This window comes from Trachypithecus francoisi, unplaced genomic scaffold (genome assembly GCF_009764315.1).
Source record: "Trachypithecus francoisi isolate TF-2019V2 unplaced genomic scaffold, Tfra_2.0 Lachesis_group4, whole genome shotgun sequence".
Taxonomy (NCBI): Eukaryota; Metazoa; Chordata; class Mammalia; order Primates; family Cercopithecidae; genus Trachypithecus; species Trachypithecus francoisi.
In genome coordinates, this window is record NW_022681469.1 from 61,798,872 (window position 1) to 61,819,237 (window position 20,366).

A 20,366-nucleotide genomic window follows, 5' to 3' on the forward strand; every position below is an offset into this window, starting at 1 on the left:
TAGCTAACATATTTATCAAAACATTCAAGGGCACTAAGGCTAAAGTAACATGACTTGATCTTCCTGTGTCTGTTTATGTGGATGGCAATTGACAGTAAGCAACACTAAACTTTCACTTCCTGTTCAGTGTATCTAGGACAGACAATACTGGGAGGATGACTCAGTTGCTCCTGCAGCAACTGCCCTTTGAGGAAAAAGCTTCCTGATTTCACCATGTCTCTTTTAAAATACTTCTACTCTTCCTGCCCACCCCAACAGTTCTGCAGCTTCTCTTTTTGCAGCAGTATCTCTAACCACTGTCCTCTAGATGTTATAGCAATCAGAAAGTCTCCCTTTCAGTTTTAAGAGTAAGGGGTAAATATTTGTGAGTAGATGTATTCATTTTATAGAAGAGGTTCATGAATTTTCTTGCATAAGCCATGCCTGCATTATTACATTTGTACAATCAGAGGGAAAGACTACTGCATGTTCAAGTAGTAGGTACAGTGAGAGGATCTGCAAAGAGAAAATGCTAGGGATTGAATGCTGATTAAATCCATGATATTAGCTAAGTGAGGAAGAAAGTTCGTATTAGAATCTTGCAAGTAACTGTCTGCATTTTATATCCTTCACAATTCCTAGTACAAACTTTTGCTTCTAGTAATAATATATAACATGTAATATTTATGTAACAAATATAAGATGTAATAACATATAATTTAAAACTATTATATGTTTTGAATGAATATATGAATGAATGATTCCAGAATTATTTAATTAGAATTAGAAATTTCCTAGGCCAAGAGTAATGGTTTGTATGGTTCATGAACAGATGGGTATTCAGATTTCATCCATTAGAGAGCATGTTTCACAACTCTAGCTGCACATTAGCATCATCTAGAGAGCTTTTAAAAAAATGTTGCCTGAGCCTCACCTCCAGAAATGCTGATTTAACTGTTCTGTGGTGGGCCTAACTTTGGGTGTTTATTAAAAGCTCCCCAAATAATTCTAACACGCAGCCAGCATTAAGAATCATTATGGTACCATCTCGTAGGTAGATTCTTAGAATGACTTGCACATTACAGGAAGTGAACATCTTTTGCTGATCTATTAGGGGGAGGAAACTATGAGAGAAAGAGAGAAAAAATACATGTATTCCAATTATTCCACATTTTAATACATTTATTCAATAATTGGTAATATGTATTGAGTTCTTATTGTCACACACTCTATGTATTGATGCTATAAATATTGAACATAAGCAGATATTGTGGAGCTTATAGTCTATTGAGAAGAAACAGACATTAATTAAATAAAACAGAAATGCCTATGAAATTGTAATACTGACAAAGCCATTTAACAAAAATACATCATAGGAAAGGAATTTTTCTATATTCCTTGAGAGGCATGGGTTTCCCAGTGAAGTGATATTTGAACTGAGAATCTAATTACTAGCAAAGATGAGAGAGTAAAGTGCTGTAAGACAGAGGACACTGCATGTGCAAGGGCCCTGAGCCTTCAGGGACTACTCATTGTAAGAAAGTCAGTAAGGTTGTCATATAGAGATTAAGGGGAGGGTTAATTTGATACATGCCTGAAGACATAGGTAAGAGATGTTTCATGCTTGTTGGCCATGTGATGTTAGTTGGTGGAACACATTAAGGCTCTTGATTATTATCCTAAAAGCAGACAAAGTCATTAACAGATTTTAAGAAGAGGTGAGGTATTATCAAACTTGAATTTATAATAACAATCGATTGAGGAGATTGTATTGGGAGGAGATAAGAATGGATAAGGGAGACTAATCTGTAAACTATCCAAGTAAGAGAGGATAGAAGCTTGGCTTACAGAGCTACCAGATCAAATGGAGAGAGGTGGAAGAATTTTAAAGGGTGTTTTAAATATGCAGTGTAATGGAGAAGCAAAACTGTTAAAGACCACATTTAGGGAGAAGATGAGAAATATTTTTGTAAATAAGTAAGTTAGAGTTACTTTTTATTATCCAAATGGAAACATCAAGCAAGTTGTAGGTTCTGTGGGCTTGGGGCTCAATACAGAACTTTTAAATAGAAAATACAATTTTTGGAGTCATTTTCAAACAAAGCAGGTTAATGAATGCCATTAGATGAAATTTTCTTTCAAGAAAGTACAGGGTTTGAAAACAAGAGAGCCTAGGTCCTGATCTTTAAAAAAAATCCAACATTTTGACCAGAAGAAAACCAGGAAAGCATGGTCTACCTTTACTTCATACTCTACCCCTTTTATTTCCTCATGTTTGTGCATTATGTTATAGAAGTTTCCATACAGTTGGAATCAGTTGGAACCAAAATTTTGTCAATAATGTCTTTGCTCACAATCAATTGACTTATCAAATTCTAGATTTACATGAGTTTTTACAATAAAGATAAACTAAGAAAGACCAATCTGCTACTGAGAAAAATAGATTATTCAAAAGGGTATGAGAGGTTTCAAATTGTGATGGTGTTCAAGTTTATGTGAAAATTAATATGGATCAAGTCAATGGTATTCTGGTAATTATGTGATATCACTGAACCCAGTGTTTACAATAGATTCGCAGACCTGGTTTTCAAAAGTCATTCAGGCCAGCTTCAACCCACAACTGGATCTAATATATAACAGATAATAAAATTAAATCTTGGGAGACCACCCAACTTCCATAAGCTCATAGTTCTAGCAAAGGAAACATCTGGAAAAGGATCTAGATCTTCTCGGGAGTCCTGTGCTCTATCTAATCACCATGCTAATAAATGTAATATACACCAGTGGTTCTCAAAGTCCTGAGACCAGCAGTCTCAGCAGCATTTGCGAAATTCTTAGAAATGCAAATTTACAGGCTCCTCCTCAGACTTCCTGAATTTAAAAAATCTGGGGGTAGGACCCAGCAGGGTATCTTTTAGCAAGCACTCTGGGTGATTCTGATGCATACTAAAGTTAAAAAACCACAGGCATGGACAATAGTGATATCTTAGGTCACTTGATGGTTTTCAAAGAATTATCATCCTGTCAGCCATGTTTCCCATAAATGCTAATCCTAGTAACACCGTAAAACTGGTCTTTAGGAAGAGCAATCTAGCAGCTTTGTTAGATTTAACAGAGAAATTGAAAATTTAGAAATGAGTTGTGGTTCTAATTTATTATGCTGACTGTGAATAAAGAAAGAAATGGTCCCAATGTAGAACCTGTAGCGATGACATTTTACATGAAGGATAACGTACAGAAAGAAACTTAAAGTGCCTTCAAGGTTTAGAGCTTCAAAAAATTTAATTAAAGAAATCCTGTCCACAAATCTATCCTGCTTTGTCCTCAACTTGTTGCTATGGTTTCCCATCTTTTTCATGCACTCAGAACTTTAGAAGTATATCACATATCGCACATACTCTCTCTAATAGTATTTTTTTCAAGCTCCCCATTTGAGGATACAGAGCTTTACTCATCCTTATATCCCCTGCAAAAACTGGCAGAATGTCTTTCACATAGTCAATAACTCGAATAACTGAAATAAGAAATCCTTATGTAAGAATCATTTCAGAAAGGTGATTAAGTTAATATTTACTTTGATGCCTCAGAACAATGGGAGGCACCCAATAAAAATATTAAAAAACAGATGAACCTGGAACACTCACAGCAACATATAAACCTTCAAACAAGTCTCTATCACAGCTTAGTTCAATCTGATACATTCCTAAATGAGCTTCCTTTGTTTCAGCCAACACGCGTTCCTTGTATGCCAGCTACTAATTTTAGTGCATCCCCCGCTTTCTTTATAGTTTCTATAGTTTTGTTGTCCTAAAACTGATAAGCTTTTTATTTTGTATTCATTTAGAAATCAACCTCAAATATGGAACCATTTGCATACTTAATATGTGTAATTGTATATTGAAATGTATTTTTAAAATTTATTCTCTACTATTTCTCGCTCTTTAAAATATTTTAGCTAAATAGAAAAAATACATTTATCTTCACATTTACGTGTTACAGTGTGCATAGACTATTTTGCAGATAATGAAATAGAAGCTTCTACTAAATTTAGTCAGTGAATAGGTGTTCCTGCATTCATAGGTAAAATTATGTACATTTACTGTCAAAAAAAAGAAAGAAAAGAATTTTCTATATTCAAATACATATGGAATTACCGAAAAGGTGGTATATGTATTTGGGTAGTATTCCACTCTGTATATTCATCTATGCTAAAATATACTAAATGATATAGAGGTGGGTAAGAAGGAGTCCAGATAATAGCATGAGATACTTGTAATTGACTTAGTTTTGCCATTAGATCCATGACTTCAGGAATCTGTTTCATGTAGGTCTCAATCTAAAAAATACAGAGAAAATAATAATTGTTTTTCGAAAGACTAAAATATTGACCCAAGTACCACAATTAGCACAGGACCTGAGTCACAGTGCCTGTCTCAACATTTATTAGTTTATTATGAACTGCTGTTATTATTGTTAATGCAACTTTTCTTCAGCATTCCCAAATATCAACTAGGCCATCATATCTTTTATCTACAAAAAAGTATTGTTGTCACTCATATTTACAAAAAATTTACTTCATTCATATAAAACATACTCGATTTCCATAAAAATCCCCTTTAATTGTGTGTGGGGGGGTGGGGGGGGGTGAACACCTATCTGCTGCTAGGTAGTAGCTACAGAAACAACCATTTATTTTCCTTCCTGTAAACTTTGTGTATTTTGGCAGTCAGTGAAGCCATGGCATACAGGTGAGGCTGTATGCAGCCCAATCGTCTAAACTTAGGTAAGAACATTCTAAGAAGTAAAAATATAATTATTTGAAAATTAATCATAAGAAATTACTGCACTCATTTTAGTTGTCATAATCATATTATAGTTCTGTTTTTGCTTAAAGAGTACTTGTCTTTTAGAGATATATCAAAGTATGTACCTATGAAATAATTTAATGTCTTGGATTTCCACATATATAATCTGGAGGGGAAGCAATAGATGAACAAAATTAGACATACTGTTGAAATTAGAGTTTATATACATATGTTTTAATTTACTATTCTCTACACTTTTGCAAATATTTGAAAAAATTCTGTATTAGTTCGTTTCACACTGCTATAAAAATACTACCCAAGACTGGGTAATTTGTAAAAGAAAGGAGGTTGAATTGACTCACACCTCCAGATGGCTGCAGAGGCCTCAGGAAACTAGTCATGGTGGAAGGCCAAGGAGAAGCAAGGCACCTCTCACATCTCGCTGGCAGGAGAGAGACGAAGAGAGACAGAAAGAGAAAGGAGAGCGCACACGAAAGGAGAAGAACCCCACACTTACCAAACAACCAGATCTCCTGAGAACTCTATACAACAACAGCAAGGGAGAAGACCACCCCCATGATCCAATCACCTCCCACCAGGTCCCTCCCTTGACACATGGGGATTACAATTCAAGATGAGATTTGGGTGGGGACACAGAGCCAAACCATATCAAATTCATAAATTAAAATAACTAACAAGTGTAAATGAATAAAGTACATTTTTCTATGCCTTAATTCTTTTTGCTAGTCTTTGAAAATCTGACTCTCAGCAGCCTCACCTGTATGCCATGGCTTCACTGACTGCCAAAATACACAAAGTTCACAGGAAGGAAAATAAATGGTTGCTTCTGTAGCTACTACCTAGCAGCAGATAGGTGTTCACCCCCCCACCCCCACCACACACAATTAAAGGGGATTTTTATGGAAATCGAGTATGTTTTATATGAATGAAGTAAATTTTTTGTAAATGAGTGACAACAATACTTTTTTGTAGCTAAAAGATATGATGGCCTAGTAGATTTATGAGCCTCTGTATAGTTGGGTGAAGTATACTGATATACTGATAAGATAGCAAGGAATAAGGCAATTTCAGTATAAAGTTATATCACAGTAATAAAAATATGCTAAAAGTGACCGTATGATGAATTTACCATGACTATTATAAAAGCAAATACAATTCCAAACTTTTGCAAATCTACCCTTGTGGAAAAGCTTTCTTAGTAACAGATGGGATATTTTGGAATCAAAGGGGAAACGTATGAGTAACGTTGAACTTTATTTAACCTAACCAAATCTCACATAATTGATATAAGGAAGTTTAAAAAATCATCCCAGAATAAATAAATGCATCTCATAAATAAATGTACCATATATGATATTGAAATACATGTATGAGGTACATTTATATATAAATATATCCTATTTTAGCCTAATTTTTTCAATTTCCCTTATTATGTTTCCATTATTTTATCAGAATAATATTATTCTTTATGTAGACAAATTTGCCATGAAATTCATTGCTAAGTAATTGTTGTGGTGGGGAATGTTGGACTCCCAAAGAATTTTTATGATAAGGGGGTATTGTACTTCAAAGTCACTTTTAAAAGTGACCTTGGTAACTGATGTGTAATTGGATCTACTCTTGCAAGTGTCCTAAACTATTCTAAAACTTTTGGCTTTATCTTTTGCAAATATATGACTTTCTGACAACCAGATACTTGTAATTAAATATAGATCCAGTATAAACATGAGAAGTCATAAATCATAGAATCATTTTTAAACTAGCATAGTGTACTGTGTATGTACTTCAGAAAACCTGGAGCATGTTAAGCTTTCTCAAAATGAAGAAAACAAAACCACCTTCATTGGGCTTGAGATATCTTATTATGAACATTATTAGTGTGATGGCTGTTTAACCTAGTGATTAACAAAAGGAATAGAGACAAGCTTCTAATTTGTGAAAGCTAAACATTTTTTAAAAACCGTATCCTATTTTACCTCAGAAAAACATCCTGACCTATCATTTAATCCTAAGGATCAGACTATAGAAAAGCAGTCATCTCCATTTTAAAAAGTTTAAATGGACAATATTTTTCTTATAAATATACAGCATGTTTTTTAGACTAAATATATTGACACTCACGGACATAATTCATATTTTTCTACTTAAAGGATTATTTGCATGCAGCTTAATTTATTGAAAAGAATGCACCAAGAAGTCACAGAGGGCTACTATTCTTTTTAACTTGATATTCTTAGCTTATGGCAGAGTTTATCATTCATAAATATTTTCTTCCAGTGTTAAGTTAATGCTAATGATTTATAAAAGAAAATAAAATACGTCCATATTAGATGACAAGAAAAAATAGTGCTTGGAGTTTTATAATTTGGGATACATTTTCTTTTTTCAAACATACAAAAGTCCCTTCTCAACCTACGTGTAATCATTATAGGATGTTACTCACCATTAACGATAACCCTTGACTTTTGTCATACTCTCAAGTGGTAGGCTGAAAAAAAAAAGGAGACTTAGGTTGTGACATGATCATGTATTCTTTTCAGCTGGATATAGGCAGTATAAGTGTGAAGTTACATTCCATTCATCATGATAACATGATGTGAAGGATGCAGTATAGGATCCACACTTCTGAATTCAGTCATTCTCCTCCACATGGATGCTTCTTGATTTGCACTCTGAATCACCGAACAACTCTTTCAATTTAGCTGACAGGCTAATTTAAGCAATCCTAAATATACAGTAAGTCCATCAGATGTTTCAAAATACAATTCAAAATTTCATATTTATTAAAACCCATTATAGTCTTTCGATTTTGTCCTTTGTGCACAAGTCTCCTGATAAGGATTGCCTCCTTGGGGTAGCCGGTAAAACCAAAGCATAACCTGATGACAGAAGGAAGAATTGACAAAGACATGTCACCTGTATTTGACATATGTGTATTTTAAAGAAATTGAAATCCAAATGTCTTCATTAGATATAAAGTATCAAAATTTGGAGGGCTAGTCCAAGAAATATTGGCTTCCTATTTGGAAGAAGACAATGTTAGCATATATCTACCAATCTAAAAACTATACATTCTAGTTATGAATACAAAGAAGAAAGATTTAATACACAGAACACATTTTCTCATCCATAGTTCACCATTGCTCCATCTGTAAGGCCGCACCTTTCTACAGAAGTGCGTTGCCTTGCTGAGAATTAAAAAGAAAATTTTATATTCCAGTGCTATTTCTTTTGCAGCACCAAAACTTTATTTTTAAAAGAATCTTTTGATTAATACAGTGGCATGTTAAATAAGCACATCCTCCGTGATCCTTTCATTTTGTCATGAGGTAGAGCACTCACAAACTCTGAGATAAATAAATGTTATTTTAAACAGTTAGAGTTTGTGTTTTGTTTTTTGTTTTTTTTGTTTTGTTTTTTCTGGCAGCAATAAAAAACTAATACACGTGGGTGGGTGGAAGAAGAAGGGGCAGGAAACTGAGGAAGAAGTACGTAAGTAAAATCACCTTATTTCTAATGTTCTAATTCTTAAGGAAATGGGAATAAGGCTCATGTTTGCTCTTTTTCTGTGCTTCATAACATATATACAATATTTTATATTTTTTGGTATCTATCTCACCTTATGGGAAAACAGTTAAAAGCTCTGGCACTATTTCACTCATGGATCTGTGGCAAAAGGAAGTTATAGTAGACTGTCATTCTTTTCAAATGAAACTTTTTCCTTTCACGAAAAAGAAATACAGAACTCATATCTAACAATTCCATTTCCCTACATAATTTGCACCAAAAGCTAGTTCCTGAGTCTATTTCTCCAGGTTTCTGGCCAGCATGCCCAGTGTATTCTGAACCAGCTGAGAAGCAGACACAAGGATCAGATGGGACTCCAGATTTTCATTCTCTCCAGTACAGCTAGATTAGAAAACAAAGCTTGACTGCCAGAACAAATTGCACCATACTCTTCCTTCTTCTGAGATTAAATTTACCTTCCCAAGCAGAGGAACAAATAATCAACATGGTAAACTTACCATGGTAAGTTGACCATGGAGAAGAGAAAGCAGAGTGGAAAGCACATACTATGTGAAACGCAATTTATTGATTCCTGCAGGAGCACAGTGGGCTACACTCTGGCTAAACAGTGGGCAGGATCTTGCAAGGAATGGTCTAATCTGATTATAGACATTCACTAGCTTTTCAGATGATACATGTTCAAGTCTTTGATGAAACCACAGGTAATAGAGTTACTTTCTGGTTTATGTTGTTTTTAACAAGATATAAGCATCATTGGCAGAATAACAATAAGTATTATTTTTGTCAGAATAATTTAAGTGGAATAACTTAATTAGAAGATATGTTTGTCCTGTGAATAATGGCAGTCTAAAACATTATATATGCTGCTAAAACTTTAATAATGTAAGACTAATCTGTATAATAAAGGTGGTAAGACGGAGGCACCAGGAAGAACATCTTGATGCCAAAAGACGTTAGCTAGCTGGACTTGTAAGAGGTACAGCATTAGCTATTTTCCCATATGCAAAAATCTGCAGATGCCTATAAAAGCTGTAGAACTCCTTTGAAGTCTGTTACTGATTTTAGCGTGTGTTTGTGTGTCTGTGTGTGTGTGTGTGTGTGTGTTTATGAGAAAGAGTCTCGCTCTGTTGCCCAGGCTAGAGTGTAGTGGTACAATCTTGGCTCACTGCATCCTCTGCATCCCAGGTTCAAATGATTCTCTTGCATCAGTCTCCTCCAGAAGCTGGAACTACTGGCACCCGCCATCACACCTGGCTAATTTTTGTATTTTTAGTAGAGATGGGGTTTCACTATGTTGGCCAGGCTGGTTTTGAACTCCTGACCTCAAGTGACCCACTCGGCCTCCCAAAGTGCTGGGATTACAGGCATGAGCTACCTTGGCTGGCTGATTTTATTTTATTGAATAAGAATTTACATATCAATTTATAACATGTATTTTATATAATATATAAAAATGTATATTATAAAAGTATGATGTATTTAATCTTCCCCTGAAAACATCACTAATCATCAAGAAAATGCAAATCAAAATCGCAATGAGATATCATCATACCCCAGTTAGACTGGCTATTATTAAAAAGACAACAAATAACAGATTATTTTTGGTGAGGATGTGGAGAATCGGGAATGTTTATGCACTGTTGGTGGGAATGGAAATGAGTACAGCCACTATGGAAAACAGTATGGAGATTTCTCAAAAAACTAAAAACCACATAATCTAGCAATCCCACAACTGGGTATTTATCCAAAAGAAAAGAAATCAGTATATCCAGGGGATGTCTACACACAAATATTTATTGCTGCACTATTCACAATAGCAAAGATATGAAATCAACTTAAGTGTCCATCAATGGATGAATCGATGAAGAAAATGTGGTTTGTATACACAATGGAATGCTATTTGGCCATAAAAAAAGAAAAAAATTCTTGTCATATGCAGCAAACATGGATGGGCCTGGAGGTCACTATGTTAAGTGAAAAAAGCCAGACACAGAAAACTTCACAGGTTCATCGGTGAGTGCTAAAAACATTCACTCATGGAGGCAGAGATTAGAATGATAGATACCAGAGGCTGGGAAGGTTTGTGGTTGGGAGAGGGGTATGAAGAGAGGTTGTTGCATGGGTATAACCATATAGTTAAATAGAAGGTACCAGTTCTAATGTTTGATAGCAGACTAGGGGGACTATAGTTTGCAAGAATGTATTATATATTTTAAAGCAGCTAGAAGAGAGAACTTGAAATGTTTTCAACACAGAGAAATGATACTCAAGGTGATGAATACCCCCAAATACCCTGAATTAATCATTATACAATCTATGCATGCAACAAAATGTTACATGTACTCTCCATATATAAAATACTATATATCAATAAGAATAAAGGAAAAACTTATCAAATAGAATTTTGAAAAAGTGGTGTAGTGAACACATTTACCACCATCTTATATTAATCTTTTTTCTTCTGGCATACTCAGCATCAAGGATAGAAGCATTACTAAAATTAACTTAATTGCACTAAAGACAAAGGAGAATGGTGAATGTAACTTGAAGCATATTAAGGAATGCCTGAATTTCTGAACACAAGCTTATCCCTATCTTTAAAAGCCAACTACAGGAGTATGGTTCTTTTTTACTATTACACACTTCTGTGACAGGGTTGTTAGCACCTGTAGCTATCCAAAAATAATCCCAAACATGACTTCACGTAGTGCTGGGAGTTTGACTGTTTGCTGTCAGATCTTTTCTCTATCTTCCCTTGTTTGACTCTGTAACAAAGGGGACTGATCCTCACAATTATTATTTCCCAGTCTGCTTTGCAACTTGGTTGCCCATTGGGTCCAGCAATGAGAAGCACTGCCGGGAGGCTGAAGGTTCTTTTTAAGTGAATGAATACTATACTTGAATATCTACTTTGACTTCATAGAGTGAATTAGCTTGCTTCCAAGACACTAATGGAAAATAAATAGTATCTTTATCCTTGTTAATTATTTTAACTTGCTAATGATATGCATTGAATTCTAGTTTAGAATTTATTTGAAGTCTGGGAAAATAGTAAATATTTTGAATAGTTTTCTCACTCCTAGAAATTTTAGTATATTGGAGTAAAACATATTACAATTCTTAGAGGGTAGTGAATAATATATATACCTATTTATTTCAATCACAAAATAATGATATAAAAGAGTATAGTTTTCAAATCAGAACAGAGCAAGCAAAAGCAAGTGGTCAAAAAATATTAGTTACTTTAATTTAACCATTGGAATCTAACATTGTTTATCACTCCCTATATCTCAATATCTCTCTGTCACTGACTTTTGTGGGACAATGCTCTTTTACAGTTACCTTTTCTCTGAACGTTCTTTAGAAACCACTTCACATTTTACATTTTAAAAGTATTTCATCTTTTATTCTATTTCAGTCTTGCTCTATAATTTATCTTCATGGTGACCTCAGCTTTAATTATCCTAATATGGTTCATACTAGTAACTGCAACATTTATAATTCCATGTCTGTGCCCTCTTTTGAGCAATGTTAATTGAGTATTAACTCTGGGGATCTGTTAACTTTGATCACTGAAAGTGGGCATTTAGATGTCTCTGTTACCAGTCGGAGTTGCGTTAGATATTACGAGATGGTAGAAAACTTCAGTGAGATCATTTAGGCCCTCAGAGTATGGCTGGAGGTTAAACACCACATTGAAATGTAGAAAAATAAATAAATAATGGCCACCAATAAAGAAATACTTTCAAAAGTCCTTGTAATGAAGGAAGATATTCAAATATTCATTAATTTGACAAATTACTTATTATTTTGTTGCCTTTACTGCTTGGTAGATGATTAGCACTTTGTTCAAATAGTCACTGCAGCAATTATAATGTGTTACATGTATATTTATATACTCATGCTGATTAGATTATGATCATTTCAAAATGTGGATCGCTCTTATTCATGTTTATATTTACAGTACTCAGTACTGTAAATGTACAGTACTCACTGGCTTTATAGACATTCAGTTTCAGGAAGAAAGTTTTTTATCAGCTAATAAATTTACAAATGAACTTAAAGAAGAAAAATCTTAGCTAGAGTGATTAAGAAAAACATTACCAGTTTTCATAGAAGTCTGTATCAAACCAGGTTGGAGGATTGATCTAGAGTAGGTCATTGATCAAGATTGATGGCCCCCAGACCAGTCTATGATTCAGAAATATAGGACCATCATAAGTTTGATTTTGACTAGCTTCTGTACTAAAGGTAGCCCAATTTGGTGGAGGCAAATTCAGCAACTAGAATCATCATGGAATTACACTACATTTGCTGAGGAACAATGATATTGATCAGGCTATCTGTTCACTTAAAAATGGTACCACAGTCAGCCTATGAAAGTACAGAATAGAGAGTACAGGGTTCATCCCTACAAGCCAAGGAGTTAGATTGTCAATTCAGATATAGGTTCTGAGTGTAGTTTTAAATCAACAAGAGAATTCCAGTGCTCATTAGGAACTAGAATAAGCTATTAAAGAATTACTAGGAAGATAGGAGAAAACACTGGCTTAGTGGAATTTCTGGTGTTCAGAGTTCAACCACAGAAACCGCTGTACACAAAAGTTTCAACATCAAGTATATGTAAACATCTTGATATGAAGCAAGCCAAGTGGCTTTGCTTTCAGATTAAAAGTAGATGTGAATAAACTCGAAGGAAACTATAAAGGATGAGAACTAAATGATAAAACTTTAGAAGAACAAACAACATCAATAGTTTCCAGCAATGTAACTATTAGCTCCCTTAAGAAATGTCGATATAAAATTATACTCAGTATTCATTGTTTTATAAACCTTAGTACTGATGGAAAATATTGTTTCTTCCATAATTTTGGTGTTTCTTCCAACAAGGCAGGATTCAAAATGTGATATATTTGATGTCTTTATTTTCCCACATACACACCTTTTGTGACATCATAATTTCTTACTTTCTTCTCAGTGTGTGGACTTAAGGAACTTTACTAGATTTTACTATTCCTACCATAAAGAAATTGTAAACACAATGATAAAGTCATTTTATTACTAGCATATCCTGGGGAGCTTCCTAACTTAATCTGTGTGGAACAGACTCATCACTGGTATGTACTTCTCTTCCTAGAAATCCAACAACACTACATTTCCAACCTCTCTTGAAATTACGTTGGAATCATATGACTGGCTTCTGACTGTTGAAATGTGGCAGAAACTAATGCTGGCCTTTTCTTGAGTTGTGTGTTTGTCCTCACTGTGTTCCATTTCAACTGTGATCTTGGAGATCATATGTTCAAGATGGCAGCATAGTAGGATGGAAGAGCCTCCGCCCCTGGGTCCCTACTTGCCCAACTCATGTTAGTGTATTGATGTGAACAAGAAATAAACTTTCATTGTGTTATGTCATTGAATTTGGGTGATTATACATTATAAATACTTGCATCAGTTCCTTTGACTAATACTTCCAGCCTGAGTTAAATTTTTCCACTTTGCAATAGTAACAACATGTTTATATATCTATTATGATTTTTATTTCAGCGCCTTATTAGTCTTTTTGTTGTTTACCTCCTCTTTCTCTTTGTCTTTCATAAGTTCCTTAAGGACAAGGACTTTGCAAGACAATGCATATATGGAAAACTGTAGATGCACAAACATGACTAGTGAATGAATATTTAGATGCATTAGATTTTAAAATAGTTACATTCAAAGTATTAATTAATGCTGAGTTTTTGAGATTCTATTAGTCAAATAATAGTTTACATGCTATAGTCCTAAGCCAGGTAGAGAAAGTAGCATGAAATTAAAAAGCAAATTTTTAAAAAATTATTATATTCCTTTAACACTACTATAGAAGTCATATCCTGAGTTGATAGAAATAAGTTAGGCATTACAAAAGTCATCACCTTTGTGCCACATGATTCATTGATTTCTTCTAGGTATGGATTTTTATAAGTCAAAAATAAAAATAAAACTTCTACTGTAGTTGCTAATATTCTTTTAAAGATTTTAGAGGAAAAAACTTGTTTTGTATCATATTACAAAAAATGAACTTTGTTTCACACTGGAAATGAGTACACTCAATAGTACCCTCTCTCCCCAATAACTCTTAGTCATAATAGCAAAAATTGTAACCATATATATGTGTACAGTATATGCATCTGTACATGCAAGTACCCATGTATGTGAGTAATCATTTAGACACTATGCTCAAAAACAAAAAAAGAAAGCCTTAAATGCCAGAAATGATTAGGATTACTAAGAAACTAAAGGGGGATGATAAAATTAAACAATGACTTGCTAACCTAGAATGTAAGTAAGAGCCTGAGAGAGAATGGCACACAGTGGCAGCACATTGAGTTTCTCCAGACCCAAGGAAAGTAGAGACTGGAAATATTAAGAGAGTTGGAGCAACACAGAGTAAGTTTGACCATCAAACCATGGAAGATACCTTTGACTGCAGAATTCTGTACTCAGTTAATCCCATTGATATATGGGATGAAGACATTTTCCTAATATACAGGAACTCAGTTTACAACCAAAACACTCCCAAAATACTACTAAAGAAATTAGTCCATTAATAATGAAAGTGAATTCTATGAGGGGGTAGTGAGTTGAAAAAAATGTAATGGTGTACCACAGCCAAAAAAAGTAGAATAATATGTCACCATGTAACTTAGCTAACACTTGGAAAAATACAGAACAATTGTATCTTTTCCTGAGCTACAAACACTAGATATACTAGCTAAAAGCACTAACAAAATAATGAACATATATACACACACACTACTAGTGAACAAATGGTATATACACTAATAGTGAACATTATATATATAATATATACTATTTATTATACAATATATATTCTATATATATACACTACTATTAGTGAGCATATATATATATTTTTTCCATCATAGCTGAAGTATAAAAAAAAAGAAAATGAGACTTGAAGCTCCCAGAAAGAAACTTAAAACTTCATTCATTCCAGAATGAAGAGGGAATGTAAAGACAAAATGGAAAATTCACTATTTCATGCTTTGAGAGGAGGAATCTGCCCAAATATAGACCCTACATCTAGGAGACTAGAGTTTTAATGGCCAATGGCAAGAGAAAACATGGCACTGGGTCTTAATTCAGTATAGAGTTGGAAATGAGACTTCTAAATAAAACTGGGACTTGCAAGGTTTGTCCATTCAAGACAAATAAAGAAGAGAGTCTAAAAAAAAAAAAACTGTGTCCCAGTGGAATGATAGTGAAATCTTCCCTATACCAGGGCTTTAATGACAAAAACAAAACAAAACAAATAAACAAACAAAAACACCACCAAAGAAGGTCTTACGTTAGAAGTAAGTCCTCCAAGCTTCTATACAACTCCATGCACATGGCACTGTTTAGGTAAGTGAGGAGGGTGGCAGGGGGCTGGAAGATGAGGCTTAGGCAGACTCACAAATGAAACTTAGGAAACCACAGTAAGAAAAACATTTATCATAATGCAAAACCAGTAAACAAGGGTCTGTCTAAATGGCCTTATTAGACTCTTTAAGCCAATGTTTCAGAACAGACATGCATGATAATTTCCTTTCTGCCACAAGCATAAGAAAAAAGATTTCACTAGCATTGAAAGACGTTCATCTTAAAATCCCTAAATAATGATGATTTTTAAAGAAGGATATTGTATTAGTTTCTCAAGCCTGTTGTAACAAATTATCATAAACTGGGTGGCTTCTAACAGCAGAAATTTACTCTTTCATAGTTCTGGAGTCTAGTCCAAAATTAAGATGTTGGTAGAGTCATTCTCCTAAAGAAGAATCCTTCCTTGTCTCTTTTGGCCTCTGTTGGTTTCCAGCAATCATCAGCATTCCTTGATTTATAGCAGCATAACTCCAGTCTCTGCCTTCATCTTTGCAGGGCCTTATTCCCTAAGTCTCCTCTGTGTCTCTGTATGTCTCCAAAGCTCCCTCACCTTCTAAAGAGTCCAGCATTGGATTTAAGGGCTGCACTAATCCGGTATGACCTCATAGTAACTCGATTATATCTGCAAGGTCTTATTTCCAAACAAGGTCACATTCACAAATACCTGAGGTTGGGACCTCAACGTATCTCTTTGGGGGACACAATTCCACCCACAACAGACATGTAAATGCTTATGATGATTCAAAAAATAGACATTCTCCTAACTTTCTGTTAAAGATTTCTCAACTTTTCTGGAGGAAAACTCACAATGATTATCAAAAGATGCAAAATTTCATATTCTTTGGCGTGACTTCATTTAAAAAACTATATCCTCAAGAAATAATTGGAAATAAGTAAAAATTAACAACAAAATATATAGAGTATCATGCATAATAAAAGAAAATCTTTATATACATATTTATATAGTATTAAAGCCTTTAAATTATAGATCAAGTAATTTTAAAATATAGTAAAATACTAATGAAATACTTTAAAGTAAAAAAAATATATACCATAGTTTTTTTGAGGTGTGATAGTCGTATGTTTAAAGAGTTTTTCTAATTGACATTGTTTTTATTTTTTCTTATATGTATATTTTTCAAAGTTTCTCCAGTGGATGTACACATGTGTTACTCTTATGAATCAGGAAAAAAATAAAACAGTGTTGTTCAAAAACCCACCTGTTCTAGTGGTCATTCCAGCTGCAATGATTTCTTAGTCTTCAGTTATAATAAATGGTATCTGTTCATCTGCTTTTTTGTCTTTTGCTTTCCTGTATTGTAATTGTGTCTTTCCTCTGGCTCTTTTGATCAACATTGTTATTGTTTTTCATGTCCTACTGAAATAATAATGTATTGTGTGTGATTACAGATCTGCTGAAGTACATAGAAAATGATTCTGCAAAACAGCTACTTAAAAAAATTGCAATGCTACAAAAACACAACACACTCCATAAAACATGCTGAGAAGTTATGCTGTTTCACAAACATTTCAAAAAACCATCCAGAAATGGTAGCAATGCAGCCAAAGCAAAAAGTGTAAGGAGCAAGGAAGAACACAAGCCACAAATCAGAAACTAAGGAACTGAACAGCTAAATTACACCCAGAATTATTGTATTATTTTAATACAATTGTTAAATGATTTGTTATCCCCTTTTCAATAAAAGCCATAGCCTAACAAATAGACTCTCTATAGCACTTATTTTATGAATGCATGTTGTTAATATTTTAAATATTTAATGTCCAGTGTGTGTTAAGCACTACTGATGTCAATCCAGGAAATCCACTCTATTGGCCTGCAACATAGGAATTTATAATTTCATCAAAACCAATGCCCTGACATTTAGAACAATGTGGGACACATCTTTATCCTGTTCTGTGCCCCAGGAAAGTTATATCTTTATATATTTTATCAACCAGGTTCTCTTGTCCTCTGGATCCTAGTTGAATTTGTACAATGGAAGTTACCAGCAGGAGATCAGAAGGGAGAGAGGTCTGTTTATTTATTTCTCCTATCCACCCACTATGGGTCATGGTTTGGTGGTGGCAATGGTCCACTATCCAAGACACAGTTACTGTTGTGCAACTTTGATGTTATCGACACACCACTTGGATGTAATCTCTTAATTGTTCCCCATTCTTGCCTATCAAGCCTAGGAGGTTTAAGGACTTCCCATCAACAATTCTCCTCAGGTGATTTTCTATCACCTACATCTTCCCTTATATAAAAAACCTGTATACTCCTTGTATAAAAAACCTGTGAATAACTTCACCAATAACAAGGAGTTACAGATTCTCTTAATTGTCTCACAGCAATTCTCCTTGCCTCTAGGCATATAGAAAGACATATTTCAACATACCACAAATATAAACTATAAAATCTGCTCCAAGGATGAGACAGCTTAAACAATAAGGATCTTGCCCATTCGCATTTCTGCTTATTCCTATGTACATACTTACCTTAAACTGTTTAAATGCTCCTTTGAGTGAACTATCTCCTACCTGGAAAACTTCTGACACCTTAATTTTTACCAAATTTGCCTTCAAGAAACCGACCTTTTAAAATGGATTTGTAACTACTGTTCTTCTATTCAATCTATGCAAAGAATCTCTTTGTTGAAATTAAATGAGACATTGTGAATTTGTGGCTTACATTGGTATTAGGCTTACTCAAATTATCACTAGTGGTGGCATGGGTGGAGAGTAAGGCATTTGCAAAACTTGTGGTAGTGAAGTCTTTCATCACTATGGTGATGATGATTATAAAAACCACATGATGAGCTAGCTTTTTCTAATTAGTCTAAAAACATGAAAAACGAGAAACACACTGAAAGCCTTGAATTCACAACTCAAATCATGGGTGGAGAGTCAACTGATTTTCAGGGCGTTCTAAGAAATATTAACTTATTTAGTCACAGAGAAGTTATGACTGAATACCCAGCCCAAGGCCTAATAACTAGGGTTAAACATTTGAAATTCCAAATAAATATGTAACATCTTCAGTCTCTTCTGTCAAGAGAAGGACATAGGCTTACCAGGAATAGCACTCTAAAAGGTGGTATGGGAACATTTGGGCAGACACAGAAAGTCAAGATAGAAGTCACAGAAAATTCAAATCATTCTCCATAGTCCCTAGAAGAGAAAACTGCCTTTCCCCCGACCTTATGCTCTGAGAAAACAAGCCTCTCCTTGTATAAAAAACCTGTGAATAACTTCACCAATAACAAGGAGTTACAGATTCTCTTAATTGTCTCTTACAGCAATTCTCCTTGCCTCTAGGCCTATAGAAAGGCATATTTGAACATACCACAGATACAAAACTATGAAATCTGCTTCAAGGATGAGACAGCATAAACAATAAGGATCTTGCCCACTTGCATTTTCAGGAGTTTTGGTAACACAGGTGAAAATGATTTTTAAGAGTAGACCAAAAAGCTAAAATAAGATTTATTTTAGCTAAATTTAGAGAAACTCACCTGAGATGAGCTAACATATTAGCTTAAGCCCTGGGAGTAAAGTTAACAGTCTACTTGGTCCATTAATCAAATGAAAACTGAACCCAAAAGAGAAATACTATCAATGCAGTGAAAATGGCAACACTTCCTGGAATGCTAAAGGAAGAAGTGTGAAGGAATGTTAGCGTGGATCTACTCTGTGCCAGTTGCTCACCCACCTCCTACTATCTTCCCAGGAAGTCCAGAGGATACTCTTTTCTGCAAGGCATTAGTAAAACCTCTTTTACTATCTTGTGATGACTGTCTTCTGTAAGCTAAAAATAGCAGGGAGAGATGATGGCTGAAACTGAGATCTGTGATTCAATTTTTATAACAGAATCCTGGACCACAGATTCAAGAAGTAGGCCTAAACCATCAGAGACAATGTGGCCACACATATTGAAAAATACTCTGCAATGTGGCCATGAATAATTGTCTTCAACTAACACCATGAATAATTCTCTAAGTCTTCCCCAAAAGGAGGGAGCAGTGTTAGAATTCTAGACTGGAGAGAATGCACAGATGTTTGCAAGGTTAAATAGACACTGGCTTTTCACTGAGTTTAATTCTTAGAAATCCAAAACACCACTAATATTTATCAGTTAGAGCAGATGCTTATTAAAGTAAGATGATAGATGGTGTCTTGACCCGAGTCTGTCTCGCAGTGGAACCAGTGATCTAGCCTGTGGTTATTTAGCACAAGCATTCACAGTAAAAATTACAACACTTAGTAACTGGTAAAATTGCCCACAGTAATTACCTCAGCATGGATAAAGAGATAGTATGATAGAAAATTTTTAGTGGAAGGCCCTATAAATGTGGCTGTTCATCCAAAATAGTACATTCAAGGCAACACTATGCCTCTTGGAGAATTAACATTATCATTATCGTGTTGAAAAATACAGGATTGGCAAATCCTCTCTTCTCGCTATTCAACTGGTCTCTTTAGGCATTGCAAAATGAGATGGATCATGAATGAATAATGATTGTGGATTTTCTTAAAGATGATCAGAAGCTGAAGCTAAATTCAGTTGCTCTTCTTGATATGATTGGAGCAAATCAGTCGCTGGTACCTGAT

The 20,366-nt window shown here is 34.5% G+C and overlaps 1 long non-coding RNA gene across 1 annotated transcript; it reads right to left on the reverse strand.

The window, feature by feature from the left end:
• Positions 1–4,146: 4,146 nt before the first annotated feature.
• On the reverse strand, positions 4,147–17,103 carry LOC117073591. The gene is made up of 3 exons (XR_004433283.1): positions 16,976–17,103; positions 7,249–7,293; positions 4,147–4,315 (listed from the first exon to the last, which is right to left on the reverse strand). It is a non-coding gene; the product is annotated as an uncharacterized LOC117073591 (long non-coding RNA).
• Positions 17,104–20,366: the final 3,263 nt, after the last annotated feature.